Source organism: Eptatretus burgeri, chromosome 17 (assembly GCF_056783735.1).
Source record: "Eptatretus burgeri isolate ZD-2024b chromosome 17, Ebu_testis_v1, whole genome shotgun sequence".
Taxonomy (NCBI): Eukaryota; Metazoa; Chordata; class Myxini; order Myxiniformes; family Myxinidae; genus Eptatretus; species Eptatretus burgeri.
In genome coordinates this window covers 8,836,189-8,852,689 of record NC_140977.1, presented here as the reverse complement: position 1 = coordinate 8,852,689, position 16,501 = coordinate 8,836,189, and positions in this window count along the sequence as shown.

Genomic DNA, 16,501 nt, shown 5'->3' with positions numbered 1-16,501 from the left:
TGCTTGATATGCAGCTCGCTTGGCATGTTCTGTGAGTGCTCCTTGTGTTGGTGGAATTGAATCATATGACCTCTGCTTTCGTGCAAAGAGAGCAAGCTGCGCCTCATTCACTGACGCAACTGAACTTGATCCGTCATACATCAGGACCACGAATTTCTCCAGGATTTCTAGATCAGATTCCTCAATCTTCGATGGGCATTGACTGAGTTTCGTGAAGATTACTGACGCTTCATCACATACATTCCATGTGTGCCATGCTGTCTTTTTCCCTTTGCCATTGAAAGCTGATACAACATCACAACCGGTGAAGGCATGGAAGAAAAGCATCCCACTCATTTTCTCTGGTCCTCTGGCAGACATAATTTTGTGGATAGGGATCCATCTCCTGTGCTCCCCTTTGCCAAATGCAACCCACATTTTTTCAAGACCTGTTGCGGCAAGAGAAGGCAAAAGGGATATGGCAATAACTACAATGTCCATGTCATTAGCTTCAATCATCAGAGACTTGTATCCCTCGGCGGCTGCATGCCGAACATGTCAGAATATTTGTGTGTCTGCTTCTTCATGGGTACATGGGGCCACTTCCTCTTGGTTAACGCTGGTGTCACTGGTGGTGGTGATGGCATTTTCTCCTTTCGTCATGATAAATGGATTGCCCGTTGTCATTTCAGACACTTCGTCGGCAAGGTAATGGAATAGCTCTGTTTTGTTGGTGCTATCTCTGAGGAAGCTCTTCCAATTTGAGGGAGTTTTACTTGTCGTTGTTACTCTCCTTCTGACGGCCTTTCCTCGTTGATATCTTGCCTCTGACTTCAGTCTGGACTGATGATACACATCAAAGATGATGTCAGTACTCTTGTATCTCGTGCTGTAGTACTCGACTTTAGGAAGAATATCCTTTCTGGCATACTCTTCAAATGTCTTTGGTGTTCATGGTGCTACGATATGTACCAGTGCAGCTCCATCTACAATGAGTATGTCAGATTCTGGCTTTGTCTCTGGAAGCGTCACTTTGGCTTGCTGTACATCCACTAAATCCGATTTCGTACATGTGTGTAGTTTCCCCTTGTTACTGAGTGAGGCCGGAAAAGACTGGTTTTCGTGTTTGAAGAACTCTTACAGGTCATACTGTCTGTTTTGGCAGGAGATGAAGAGGTGGGAAAACAAATGGCAGTCTTCCTTCAGTAACTTTGTCTCCGATTTGCTTGCAGACTTTGGCTCATTTTTGAATTAGGTTATCCTGTTCTTTTTGATAGGCTGGTCGAAGGAGCAGTCATTCTCACATTGTAGATTAGCCATGAAGGAATTGAACTTTTCTTTCCCTCTCTCGTGATGCGTCGCAATTAGCTGAGCAGCGGAAGGATCCGCGATGTCCTTGGTGTCGAGTGTAAGATCTCCTGACTCCTCTTCAAAGGGACTACCTATTTCCTCCGTTACCAATGTGAGCTGTTTGACTTTCTCAAAGAATGCCCTCGAACTGTCACTGTTTGTTCATGGTGACATTAACTTTTCCTCTGTGTCCAACTGACAGAGGCAACATTTCCTCCAATTTGTTTGTGGTTTTGATTTTGCTCGAGTATCCATAATTTGTGACGAGCAATGGCAAGGTCGAGGGTTTATCCTTTTACCACCTTGCCTTCATGCACTTTGATGTATGGGATACAGCTCGGTTCATGCGTTTGCCCTCCACCTAGCCCGATCGTTCATCCAATGACATTTAAATCCCGTGCGATCTGTAAACCATCCGGATAACTACATGTAAAACCCCCGTTATCCTTGGCTCGGCTCTCTCGCGCTGGCACATCCTGTCGGTTCAGGTGCGGCTATCTAACATCTGAGGGGTTCATTAGATAGCATTTGGGATACTAAACCCACGGTTTATCTGATATTGAACCCCATGCTGAGTTGCACAGTAGTGTATGCCACCAGTGTGCCCTGGTTGTGCATGACATACACTCTCTTTTTTGTGTTTTGTCGATATTGGCTGGTGTCCACCAACATTGATGGTTACAATGTGTCAGGGTCCTTTCGATCCTTGTGGCTGCATTTCGGTCGCAAGTGGTTTTATTTCGGAGTTTTCCATCTCCTCATGAGCTTCATCTGCCCAGAGCTGTCTGGTTTTCAGGCGCTAGAGATTCGCCTTTCGCACCACCACTATTTGTGGAAACACCCCCACCACGAGAAGGCTGGAGTTGGAGCTTGACTGCCAGAGGCTTTGTTTCACTTGCCATTTGGGGCATTTCGTAAGCAAAGAGAGCTCATCCTCTTTGCCACCCTGGCATTCGCAGTCCTTTGGAGGGGCAATAACTATTTTGAGCAATTAAAATACAAGCTCTTTTCAAGATCTCCAACAATTTTAACCTTCCCCGTCTATAAGGCGATGAGAACCAATTTACTTGTATTCGAAGCCTGCACAATAGTTGTCATTTGACTTCTTTATTGTTACGTAATTCCTAAAATTGATTAATTGGTTCATGAAATCAATCAATACACTGAAGAATCAGCTTTAGCAAGGACAAAAACCTATAGATCGACATCAAGATGAAATAAATCCGACATCTCTGGCGATTTTTATGGTTGAAAGTTGTTTTTTTTCATACCCTGGTGGCCATCCTGGAAAAAATGGCCACCATGTTGAAAATCCACGTGGCCAGCACTTTTTTCTTGCAGAGTGACCCTGAAAGAACATTCGTACCAAATTTCATGCTTTTATCACCATTGGAATGATTCTGCCAAAAAATCACACTTATTTGCTCCACTAATATATATATATATGTATATATATATATATATATATATATATATATATATATATATATATATATATATATATATAAATATATATATAAATATAAATATATATATAAATATAAATATATATAAATATAAATATATATATATATAAATATATATATATATATATATATATAAATATATATATATATATAAATATATATATAAATATATATATATAAATATAAATATATATATATATAAATATAAATAAATATAAATATATATATATATATATATATATATATATATATATATATATAGTTGTAATTTCCGCCCGTCGGCGTGTGAACAACCGCGTCTAACCAATAGCAGTCGCTTCGCCCATCGAACGGACAATCCAGTCGCGGCTTTCTGGATCAACTCAGGAAACCAGCCACGGGTGTGTTTTTAACCACACCACAACCTTGTCCGCACTCCACCTGCGTGCTACAGGGTCCGATCGCCAAATATTCGATTTACCTAATTATTCGCGCGGGTAGGTTACTGAGAGATTGTACCTCAACAGGACTGCTTGAAAACGAGCCACTTACGCAGCTCGCTTCCTTTTGGGATAACCGAGCGGGGTATTATCGCGCAGTCCCGTTGGACCCTATCACTTTACCGGCTATTTAAAAACCAACTATATTCCGAGTGCAAGATGGGGCAGTTCAATGAGGGAATGGAGGCAACGAACAGGTTTACATTAACACAAGGACATTTATTATAATAAAGCACGTATGCAATTCAACAAGGCAAAACACGTATGCAATTATACAAGCAACAAAAGCATGACAAAAGAACGACGACCGTCTATACGAAATGCAATGCAAACATTTACAGCACACAAAGCACTTAACAATTTCCTACTTATTAGACTGGCCCACGGAACCACGTACGCACACACACACCCAAGAAATGATGGCAGAGGCCTTTAATAACGAGCTCGAGCTTGGAGGACAGGTAAGCTGAAACCCAGAACCTATCTCGAACCTCTCCACCTCGTGTGGTCTTCAAGTTGTTAGGGAGAGCGAGCTGGATCCAATCGCCGTGAGCTGCAATCCTTCCCGAGCTCCCGCGAATCCTCCCGCACTTCTCAACACGTGCTGGTGAGACGAGGCGCCGATCCTTCCCGTCGATGCGTCGCTTCCCCGAGGAACCACCTCCAAGAAGAGGTCGATGAGTCGCACCAAGCTGAGAACCTAATTGGAGAACAAAGAGCTCCATGAACCAAGAAGAAGAAGAAGCCACCACTCGCAGCTCGAGCCGAGCAACGGCTCAACTTCCTTCCAAGCAAAGCAGCTCGAAGCAAAAAGCTCTCCAGAGCCAAGCATAAGCCGAAGCTCACGGAACCATCAAAGCAAAAAGCTCTCCAGAGCCAAGCAGAAGCCGAAGCTCACGGAACCATCAAAGCAAAAAGCCTCCTCTCGAGCCAGGCCGCAGCCGAAGCTCACCGAGCCAGCCAAAGCAAAAAACTTCCGAAGGCCTCAACCCTAACCCAAGCCAAACAGGACCCGAAGGTCTGCTGAACGACTACTCTCTGCCGAAGCAAAAAGCTTACTCCAAAAAGCCTCCTCCCGAGCCAGGCCTCAGCCGAAGCTCACTGAGCCAGCCGAAGCAAAAAGCTTCCGAAGGCCTCAACCCTAACCCAAGCCAAACAGGACCCGAAGGTCTGCTGAACGGCTACTCTCAACTCCCTTCTCCAACTCTGCATACGAACAAAAGAAAAGATCTCCTCTTATCCTTCTCCCGCCTTTCCCCCGTTCCCGGCGTGACTCATGACTCATGCCCTCATGCTCCATCCCCCGCTCAGCCACGGGTGGGAGGGAGTTGTTGACATCATGAGTCACGGGACGGCAGGGTTCTTCTTGCTCTTCGCAGAAGAGGGGGAGGGATGTTTCCATTGTTCGTTCCCTAACTATTAAATCGATCCACAGCGCATCCAATCGATTTCTGAACATTTAAACAATGGAAGGTGCGCTATCTAGGGAACAAGCACTTTTCGACATAGCTGACTAAAGGAACCTATATGTTGTGTGCAATCAAATTCCCAAATTCGTAACAATATATACAGTGGGGAGAACAAGTATTTGATACACTGCCGATTTTGCAGGTTTTCCCACTTGCAAAGCATGTAGAGGTCTGTAATTTTTATCATAGGTACACTTCAACTGTGAAAGACGGAATCTAAAACAAAAATCCTGAAAATCACATTGTATGATTTTTAAATAATTAATTTGCATTTTATTGCATGAAATAAGTATTTGATCACCGACCAACCAGTAAGAATTCCGGCTCTCACAGACCTGTTAGTTTTGTCTTCAAGAAGTCCTCCCATTCTCCACTCACTCCCTGTATTAACTGCACCTGTTTGAACTCATTATCTGCATAAAAGACAGCTGTCCACACTCAATCAATCAGACTCCAACCTCTCCACAATGGGCAAGACCAGAGAGCTGTCTGAGGACATCAGGGACAAAATTGTAGACTTGCACAAGGCTGGGATGGGCTACAGGACAATAGGCAAGCAGCTTGGTGAGAAGGCAACAACTGTTGGCGCAATTATTAGAAAATGGAAGAAGTTCAAGATAACAGTCAATCTCCCTCGGTCTGGGGCTCCATGCAAGATCTCACCTCGTGGAGCCTCAATGATCATGAGAAAGGTGAGGGATCAGCCCAGAACTACACGGCAGGACCTGGTCAATGACGTGAAGAGAGCTGGGACCACAGTATCAAAGAAAACCATAAGTAACACACTACGCCGTCATGGATTAAAATCCTGCAGCGCACGCAAGGTCCCTCTGCTCAAGCCAGCGCATGTCCAGGCCCGTCTGAAGTTTGCCAATGACCATCTGGATGATCCAGAGGAGGAATGGTGTAGGTCATGTGGTCTGATGAGACCAAAATAGAGCTTTTTGGTTGAAACTCCACTCGCCGTGTTTGGAGGAAGAAGAAGGATGAGTACAACCCCAAGAACACCATCCCAACCGTGAAGCATGGAGGTGGAAACATCATTCTTTGGGGATGCTTTTCTGCAAAGGGGACGGGACGACTGCACCGTATTGAGGGGAGGATGGATGGGGCCATGTATCGCGAGATCTTGGCCAACAACCTCCTTCCCTCAACAAGAGCATTGAAGATGGGGCATGGCTGGGTCTTCCAGCATGACAGCGACCCGAAACACACAGCCAGGGCAACTCAGGAGTGGCTCCATCAGAAGCATCTCAAGGTCCTGGAGTGGCCTCGCCAGTCTCCAGACCTGATCCCAATAGAAAATCTTTGGAGGGAGCTGAAAGTCTGTTGCCCAGCGACAGCCCCGAAACATGGCAGCGTGGCAATGGACTTGGTGCGGAGCAGATGCACGGAGTCCGGAAGTGTGTCAGTAAAAGCCACAGAAAGTACGAACAAAGAAAAGCAAAGGAGAAGACATGTTGCGGCCCGTGGGAAAGCAATTACATGGAAATGCATAGAGTGGAGAGGTTTAAGGTGTGGAAGAATGCAACAAAAGGGCAAAGCGGAATGAAAGTCAAAGTGAGTGGAAGGGCAAAACTCTGTCTCGGTTGACTCATTCAAGCGTAAAAGATGAAAGGTGGAAAAAGCTCCAAGGGAAAAGGCTTTGAATGGCTTGAGCATCTCTCCTTTTATCCCCCCCCAAGCCCCCACCTGTCCTGGCTGTTGTGGAGCAACTTCTCCTTCGATGTGGCCGCACCTGATTGGTGGAGGCGCATCGCAGCGGCATCACGCCTGGGGTGAGCAAGTTTGTGGGGGACGGTTTGGGGGGGGAAGGTTTGAGGGGGAAGCTTTAAGAAGCTTCAAAACTTGCCTAAAGTTACTTGAGAGGTTCCACCACTTTGCTGAAGCCCTGCACTTGCACTCGTTATTAGGCATGTAATGAACACAAAAGTGAGTGAGAGTGTGTGTGTTGCGAAATGTAGACAGAGAAGGTAAACAGGGGTGAAAAGAACAGAAACTTATTCGAACTCACACTCACAATGCATATTTATCCCATGCATGCAATCTAATTTAATTGCTAAACAGAATAACAACATATTGTTGCAAATTCGCGCCCGCCGGCGTGCGGACGGCCGCGTCACTCGAATCGCGACCGAGTCGCCCACCGGACGGACAATTCAGTCGTGACCCTCCGGGAACTATCGCCGGATAGTTCCTCGGATAGTTCCCAACTCAGACCAATTGTCCTGGAAGCTCGATCCAAGATCAAACCCGAAAAGGATGAGTCAAGACACGAATCAACACTTTCATAAGTCAACACGAAGCCCTGGCGGAGCCAGTCACGGGTGGGCCTTTCGACCTCACCAAAATCGTGCCAATCGGCCACCCACGTAGGATAGGGTTGTTCGCCAAACTCGACCTACCTAAGTACCCACGCGGATGGTAAACCGGGCGACCGTACCTCGCCGCAGGTCGACTCCGGACACGAACCGCTTAAGCGGTCCGTTCCGTGCTACAGTGATAACCGAGCGGTGTTATCGTCGGCCTCTACGGTTCCGATTAATTACCGGGCGTATTAAGCCCACTACGAACCCTTTACGTGAAGCAGGATGAAGGGTCAATAAAGAAAAGACGAAGCGAAAGGGAAAACAGTTCACACAAAGCACATTTATTACGCGACACACGGAAAGTAAACATATACAGCCAAACAGTCAAATGGAACATATAGCAACAAAAACAAAAGCAACAATGATGCAGAGTTACGACCGACTACGCGCACACACGGCAACACATACAGTTCTAATTTACAGACGGCGCCAACACACATTTACTCAAAAGCAAAGGAAAGAAGCCACCCTCATAGACAAGGGGGCAGACGGGCCTGTAGGCCAATATGTGCGCGTGATCTGAAGGAGCGGCCACGCCCGCGAGACCGGGGGGGGGGGGGTCCTACCCGCGTCCTCATGACGCGTTGGCGGATGAGCCGCAGATGTGGCCGCCTGGCTGTGCCCCGACTCAGTGCTCCTTGGCGGGTTTCGTTGGCACGATGTTTGGAGTGGGATGGGAACGGGGCCCCCTTGTTGCACTATCTCAGCACGGGGGAAAGGGGGAATTGTTGATGCCCTGGGGGAGGGAGAATGGCTGGCTGGCTTGGGTCCCGCAATGAGCGATCTCACACCGCGACCTCGTCGCCGACCGCCGTCCTTCTCGCCTCGGACCCGAGCTCCTTTGCCTCTTCCCGCAACTCTTCTCAGCCGACTCCAGAACCCAATTCTTCCTGCCTCACCGATGACTCGACTCATTCTCTCTGCCCTGATTCGCCTTGCGCTCGCCGTTTTATAGGCTGACAGGAGCAGCTAAGATGCAAATATCCGGATCAGGATGACCGCAGGGGCCGGAGCCACGCTCGCCAATTGGTCGGAGGAAAGGGGGCGTGAATCTCCCCTGATCCGAGAATTTGCATATATCGATTTCCTACAGACGCGCCTGGAGGCGGGGCCAAGCCGCTCCGCGCTTGCTAATTGGACGGAGCAAAAGTGGGCGTGTAGCGTTTCTGATCCGAATTTTCCTCGGAAAGGCCGCTATTTGCGCATCGCTGAACGGGCCGAAGACAGCCCAACGCTCAGTATTCACAGGTGGTGCGGGAATGGCCGTAGAAGGAGAGAGGTGAGGGTGGTGGAGGGTTTTCGGTGGTGGTTTGATGGTTATGGTGCCGTTTGGGAATGACGGTGATGCGTGTTTGCGGGATTGAGTTGTGAAGGTGAAGGTAGTGGCGGTTGGCATTGTTGTTGTTGTCTGAGGGTTGGAGTGTGGTTGTAGTTGGTGACGATGGCTGGCGTGGTGGTTAAGGTGGTTGTTGTGTGATGGCAGTTGAGACGTGGTTGGTTCAAAATGAAGATAGAACAGAAAAACGGCTATCTCAAAGCGTCGCAGCCCGAATGAATCACATAAATTCCCTCTATACAACGGGTTTGGGGCTAACTACACATGTACTTCGAGATATCTCACCTACGGGCCCTGAATGGTGGTTTGCGAATTTTCACAGCCGTAACAATATTTCTCACTCAACTTCCGTGTGTGTGTGTGTGTGTGTGTGTGTGTGTGTGTGTATGTATGTATGTGTGTGTGTGTGTGTATGTATGTGTGTGTGTGTGTGTGTGTGTGTGTGTGTGTGTGTGTGTGTGTGTGTGTGTGTGTGTGTGTGTGTGTGTGTGTGTGTGTGTATATATATATATAATATATACATATACATATACATACATACATATACACATATATATAGTGGGGAGAACAAGTATTTGATATTCTGCCGATTTTGCAGGTTTTCCCACTTACAAAGCACGTAGAGGTCTGTAATTTTTATCATAGGTACACTTCAACTGTGAAAGACGGAATCTAAAACAAAAATCCTGAAAATCTCATTGTACGATTTTTAAATAATTAATTTGCATTTTATTGCATGAAATAGGTATTTAATACATCAGAAAAACAGAACTTAATATTTGGTACAGAAACCTTTGTTTGCAATTCCAGAGATCAGACGTTTCCTGTAGTTCTTAACCAGGTTTGCACAGACTGCAGCAGGGATTTTGGCCCACTCCACCATACAGATCTTCTACAGATCCTTCAGGTTTCGGGGCTGTCGCTGGGCAACACAGACTTTCAGCTCCCTCCAAAGATTTTCTATTGGGATCAGGTCTGGAGACTGGCGAGGCCACTCCAGGACCTTGAGATGCTTCTGACGGAGCCACTCCTGAGTTGCCCTGGCTGTGTGTTTCGGGTCACTGTCATGCTGGAAGACCCAGCCATGCCCCATCTTCAATGCTCTTGTTGAGGGAAGGAGGTTGTTGGCCAAGATCTCGCGATACATGGCCCCATCCATCCTCCCCTCAATACGGTGCAGTCGTCCCGTCCCCTTTGCAGAAAAGCATCCCCAAAGAATGATGTTTCCACCTCCATGCTTCACGGTTGGGATGGTGTTCTTGGGGTTGTACTCATCCTTCTTCTTCCTCCAAACACGGCGAGTGGAGTTTCAACCAAAAAGCTCTGTTTTGGTCTCATCAGACCACATGACCGACACCATTCCTCCTCTGGATCATCCAGATGGTCATTGGCAAACTTCAGACGGGCCTGGACATGCGCTAGCTTGAGCAGAGGGACCTTGCGTGCGCTGCAGGATTTTAATCCATGACAGCATAGTGTGTTACTTATGGTTTTCTTTGATACTGTGGTCCCAGCTCTCTTCACGTCATTGACCAGGTCCTGCCGTGTAGTTCTGGGCTGATCCCTAACCTTTCTCATGATCATTGAGGCTCCACGAGGTGAGATCTTGCATGGAGCCCCAGACCGAGGGAGATTGACTGTTATCTTGAACTTCTTCCATTTTCTAATAATTGCGCCAACAGTTGTTGCCTTCTCACCAAGCTGCTTGCCTATTGTCCTGTAGCCCATCCCAGCCTTGTGCAAGTCTACAATTTTGTCCCTGATGTCCTCAGACAGTTCTCTGGTCTTGCCCATTGTGGAGAGGTTGGAGTCTGATTGATTGAGTGTGGACAGCTGTCTTTTATGCAGATAACGAGTTCAAACAGGTGCAGTCAATACAGGGAGTGAGTGGAGAATGGGAGAGCTTCTTAAAGACAAAACTAACAGGTCTGTGAGAGCCGGAATTCTTACTGGTTGGTCGGTGATCAAATACTTATTTCATGCAATAAAATGCAAATTAATTATTTAAAAATCATACAATGTGATTTTCAGGATTTTTGTTTTAGATTCCGTCTTTCACAGTTGAAGTGTACCTATGATAAAAATTACAGACCTCTACGTGCTTTGTAAGTGGGAAAACCTGCAAAATCGGCAGTGTATCAAATACTTGTTCTCCCCACTGTATATATTGTTACGAATTTGGGAATTCGATTGCACACAACATATAGGTTCCTTTAGTCAGCTATGTCGAAAAGTGCTTGTTCCCTAGATAGCGCACCTTCCATTGTTTAAATGTTCAGAAATCGATTGGATGCGCTGTGGATCGATTTAATAGTTAGGGAACGAACAATGGAAACATCCCTCCCCCTCTTCTGCGAAGAGCAAGAAGAACCCTGCCGTCCCGTGACTCATGATGTCAACAACTCCCTCCCACCCGTGGCTGAGCGGGGGATGGAGCATGAGGGCATGAGTCATGAGTCATGCCGGGAACGGGGGAAAGGCGGGAGAAGGATAAGAGGAGATCTTTTCTTTTGTTCGTATGCAGAGTTGGAGAAGGGAGTTGAGAGTAGTCGTTCAGCAGACCTTCGGGTCCTGTTTGGCTTGGGTTAGGGTTGAGGCCTTCGGAAGCTTTTTGCTTCGGCTGGCTCAGTGAGCTTCGCTGAGGCCTGGCTCGGGAGGAGGCTTTTTGGAGTAAGCTTTTTGCTTCGGCAGAGAGTAGTCGTTCAGCAGACCTTCGGTTCCTGTTTGGCTTGGGTTAGGGTTGAGGCCTTCGGAAGTTTTTTGCTTTGGCTGGCTCGGTGAGCTTCGGCTGCAGCCTGGCTCGAGAGGAGGCTTTTTGCTTTGATGGTTCCGTGAGCTTCAGCTTCTACTTGGCTCTGGAGAGCTTTTTGCTTCGAGCTGCTTTGCTTGGAAGGAAGTTGAGCCGTTGCTCGGCTCGAGCTGCGAGTGGTGGCTTCTTCTTCTTCTTGGTTCATGGAGCTCTTTGTTCTCCAATTAGGTTCTCAGCTTGGTGCGACTCATCGACCTCTTCTTGGAGGTGGTTCCTCGGGGAAGCGACGCATCGACGGGAAGGATCGGCGCCTCGTCTCACCAGCACGTGTTGAGAAGTGCGGGAGGATTCGCGGGAGCTCGGGAAGGATTGCAGCTCACGGCGATTGGATCCAGCTCGCTCTCCCGAACAACTTGAAGACCACACGAGGTGGAGAGGTTCGAGATAGGTTCTGGGTTTCAGCTTACCTGTCCTCCAAGCTGGAGCTCGTTATTAAAGGCCTCTGCCACCATTTCTTGGGTGTGTGTGTGCGTACGTGGTTCCGTGGGCCAGTCTAATAAGTAGGAAATTGTTAAGTGCTTTGTGTGCTGTAAATGTTTGCATTGCATTTCGTATAGACGGTCGTCGTTCTTTTGTCATGCTTTTGTTGCTTGTATAATTGCATACGTGTTTTGCCTTGTTGAATTGCATACGTGCTTTATTATAATAAATGTCCTTGTGTTAATGTAAACCTGTTCGTTGCCTCCATTCCCTCATTGAACTGCCCCATCTTGCACTCGGAATATAGTTGGTTTTTAAATAGCCGGTAAAGTGATAGGGTCCAACGGGACTGCGCGATAATACCCCGCTCGGTTATCCCAAAAGGAAGCGAGCTGCGTAAGTGGCTCGTTTTCAAGCAGTCCTGTTGAGGTACAATCTCTCAGTAACCTACCCGCGCGAATAATTAGGTAAATCGAATATTTGGCGATCGGACCCTGTAGCACGCAGGTGGAGTGCGGACAAGGTTGTGGTGTGGTTAAAAACACACCCGTGGCTGGTTTCCTGAGTTGATCCAGACAGCCGCGACTGGATTGTCCGTTCGATGGGCGAAGCGACTGCTATTGGTTAGACGCGGTTGTTCACACGCCGACGGGCGGAAATTACAACTATATATATATATATATATATATATATATATATATATATATATATATATATATATATATATATATATATATATATATATATTAGTGGAGCAAATAAGTGTGATTTTTTTGGCAGAATCATTCCAATGGTGATAAAAGCATGAAATTTGGTACGAATGTTCTTTCAGGGTCACTCTGCAAGAAAAAAGTGCTGGCCACGTGGATTTTCAACATGGTGGCCATTTTTTCCAGGATGGCCACCAGGGTATGAAAAAAACAACTTTCAACCATAAAAATCGCCAGAGATGTCGGATTTATTTCATCTTGATGTCGATCTATAGGTTTTTGTCCTTGCTAAAGCTGATTCTTCAGTGTATTGATTGATTTCATGAACCAATTAATCAATTTTAGGAATTACGTAACAATAAAGAAGTCAAATGACAACTATTGTGCAGGCTTCGAATACAAGTAAATTGGTTCTCATCGCCTTATAGACTGGGAAGGTTAAAATTGTTGGAGATCTTGAAAAGAGCTTGTATTTTAATTGCTCAAAATAGTTATTGCCCCTCCAAAGGACTGCGAATGCCAGGGTGGCAAAGAGGATGAGCTCTCTTTGCTTACGAAATGCCCCAAATGGCAAGTGAAACAAAGCCTCTGGCAGTCAAGCTCCAACTCCAGCCTTCTCGTGGTGGGGGTGTTTCCACAAATAGTGGTGGTGCGAAAGGCGAATCTCTAGCGCCTGAAAACCAGACAGCTCTGGGCAGATGAAGCTCATGAGGAGATGGAAAACTCCGAAATAAAACCACTTGCGACCGAAATGCAGCCACAAGGATCTATAGGACCCTGACACATTGTAACCATCAATGTTGGTGGACACCAGCCAATATCGACAAAACACAAAAAAGAGAGTGTATGTCATGCACAACCAGGGCACACTGGTGGCATACACTACTGTGCAATTCAGCATGGGGTTCAATATCAGATAAACCGTGGGTTTAGTATCCCAAATGCTATCTAATGAACCCCTCAGATGTTAGATAGCCGCACCTGAACCGACAGGATGTGCCAGCGCGAGAAAGCCGAGCCAAGGATAACGGGGGTTTTACATGTAGTTATCCGGATGGTGTACAGATCGCACGGGATTTAAATGTCATTGGATGAACGATCGGGCTAGGTGGAGGGCAAACGCATGAACCTAGCTGTATCCCATACATCAAAGTGCACGAAGGCAAGGTGGTAAAAGGATAAACCCTCGACCTTGCCATTGCTAGTCACAAATTATGGATACTCGAGCAAAATCAAAACCACAAACAAATTGGAGGAAATGTTGCCTCTGTCAGTTGGACACAGAGGAAAAGTTAATGTCACCATGAACAAACAGTGACAGTTCGAGGGCATTCTTTGAGAAAGTCAAACAGCTCACATTGGTAACGGAGGAAATAGGTAGTCCCTTTGAAGAGGAGTCAGGAGATCTTACACTCGACACCAAGGACATCGCGGATCCTTCCGCTGCTCAGCTAATTGTGACGCATCACGAGAGAGGGAAAGAAAAGTTCAATTCCTTCATGGCTAATCTACAATGTGAGAATGACTGCTCCTTCGACCAGCCTATCAAAAAGAACAGGATAACCTAATTCAAAAATGAGCCAAAGTCTGCAAGCAAATCGGAGACAAAGTTACTGAAGGAAGACTGCCATTTGTTTTCCCACCTCTTCATCTCCTGCCAAAACAGACAGTATGACCTGTAAGAGTTCTTCAAACACGAAAACCAGTCTTTTCCGGCCTCACTCAGTAACAAGGGGAAACTACACACATGTACGAAATCGGATTTAGTGGATGTACAGCAAGCCAAAGTGACGCTTCCAGAGACAAAGCCAGAATCTGACATACTCATTGTAGATGGAGCTGCGCTGGTACATATCGTAGCACCATGAACACCAAAGACATTTGAAGAGTATGCCAGAAAGGATATTCTTCCTAAAGTCGAGTACTACAGCACGAGATACAAGAGTACTGACATCATCTTTGATGTGTATCATCAGTCCAGACTGAAGTCAGAGGCAAGATATCAACGAGGAAAGGCCGTCAGAAGGAGAGTAACAGCGACAAGTAAAACTCCCTCAAATTGGAAGAGCTTCCTCAGAGATAGCACCAACAAAACAGAGCTATTCCATTACCTTGCCGACGAAGTGTCTGAAATGACAACGGGCAATCCATTTATCATGACGAAAGGAGAAAATGCCATCACCACCACCAGTGACACCAGCGTTAACCAAGAGGAAGTGGCCCCATGTACCCATGAAGAAGCAGACACACAAATATTCTGACATGTTCGGCATGCAGCCGCCGAGGGATACAAGTCTCTGATGATTGAAGCTAATGACATGGACATTGTAGTTATTGCCATATCCCTTTTGCCTTCTCTTGCCGCAACAGGTCTTGAAAAAATGTGGGTTGCATTTGGCAAAGGGGAGCACAGGAGATGGATCCTTATCCACAAAATTATGTCTGCCATAGGACCAGAGAAAATGAGTGGGATGCTTTTCTTCCATGCCTTCACCGGTTGTGATGTTGTATCAGCTTTCAATGGCAAAGGGAAAAAGACAGCATGGCACACATGGAATGTATGTGATGAAGCGTCAGTAATCTTCACGAAACCCAGTCAATGCCCATCGAAGATTGAGGAATCTGATCTAGAAATCCTGGAGAAATTCGTGGTCCTGATGTATGACGGATCAAGTTCAGTTGCGTCAGTGAATGAGGCGCGGCTTGCTCTCTTTGCACGAAAGCAGAGGTCATATGATTCAATTCCACCAACACAAGGAGCACTCACAGAACATGCCAAGCGAGCTGCATATCAAGCAGGACACATTTGGAGCCAGGCAATAGTCCGCCAGCCAGAAGCTCAGTGTCCGTCCGAATGGGGTAGGTTCAAAGAAGATGACTCGTGGAAGGTCTTCTGGACTGCCCTTGCTCCCACAGCTAAAAGCTGCCAGGAGTTCACGAAATGTGGATGCAAGACACAATGTAGTGGAAGGTGCAAATTCTATCGTTACGGACTAAGTTGTACCCCACTATGCAGTTGTTCTTGTCAGACCTAATCAGAACAATGAACATTGCAGTGCAGAAAAACATGGTGGCCATCTTGGAAAATGGCCACCATATTGAATTTTAAGTGGGTTGCAGTTGTATCTCATAAAGTGACCTAAAATAAATATTTCTGCCAAATTTCATGCTTGTATCATTCTTTGAACGATAGTTATTGTTATCTGTTGTTATTTTGGGTGGTCGTCTGGAAGCCATCTTGGAAAATGGCGGCCATGTTGGAATTTCAAGTGGCAAGCACTTTTTCTCATAAAGTGACATAAAATAAATATTCCTGCCAAGTTTCATGCTTGTATCATCATTTGAACGATTGATCTTGTTATCTGCTCCACTATACTGTATATGCTTTTATTCGCCCGAGATGTGCATGATGCTCTCTTCAGGCCTCTCTGTGCACAACCATCACAGGTTCTTTGTGTGTTGTCAATATCCAGACAGTCAACAACCTAATTTGACCACGACCCGACTAAGTATCTGCACAACGAGGCCAAGAAATGCGTGCCATTGAGAAGAGGATGTGAGCATCAATGAAATCACGTTTTTCATTTTTCACTTTGGGATCCAAGCATCAAGAGGGAAGTGCTCAAATGGGTTGGTGAAACAGTTTAAGATTTCATCAAAACGGGAATTTCAAAGACAGTACTGCACTCAATTCCAGGCATCATTTGGGATCGAGGGGTGCATGGACATTGGCTGCACATGTGGGCCAGGCTAGAGAATGTGCTCTCGAGATCTGTTCATCGTTCACCCAACAAACCTCATCACCCTTGCTCCCTCCCTAAGAAGTAAATACACAAACTAAAAAACAAGTGGTCCTCCAGCTTTTTATTCTCAGAGTGACGATTTGTCATCCCAGAATGAATGAAGGAATGGACTCCAAAACCTCGCCCGGAGTTTTTGAGAGATATCATGGGTTCGAGTGCAGATGCTGAGAGTGGATAGTTCCATGTTTATCGTCACATCCACTGGCAAGAGTATGTGCAACAGAACTATCTGGATCGTCAGGCCAAAAAGACAATCAAAGATCAGGAATTCCAAGAGAGTTTGGAAAAGAATCGTGAGAGGCCTCCAGCGC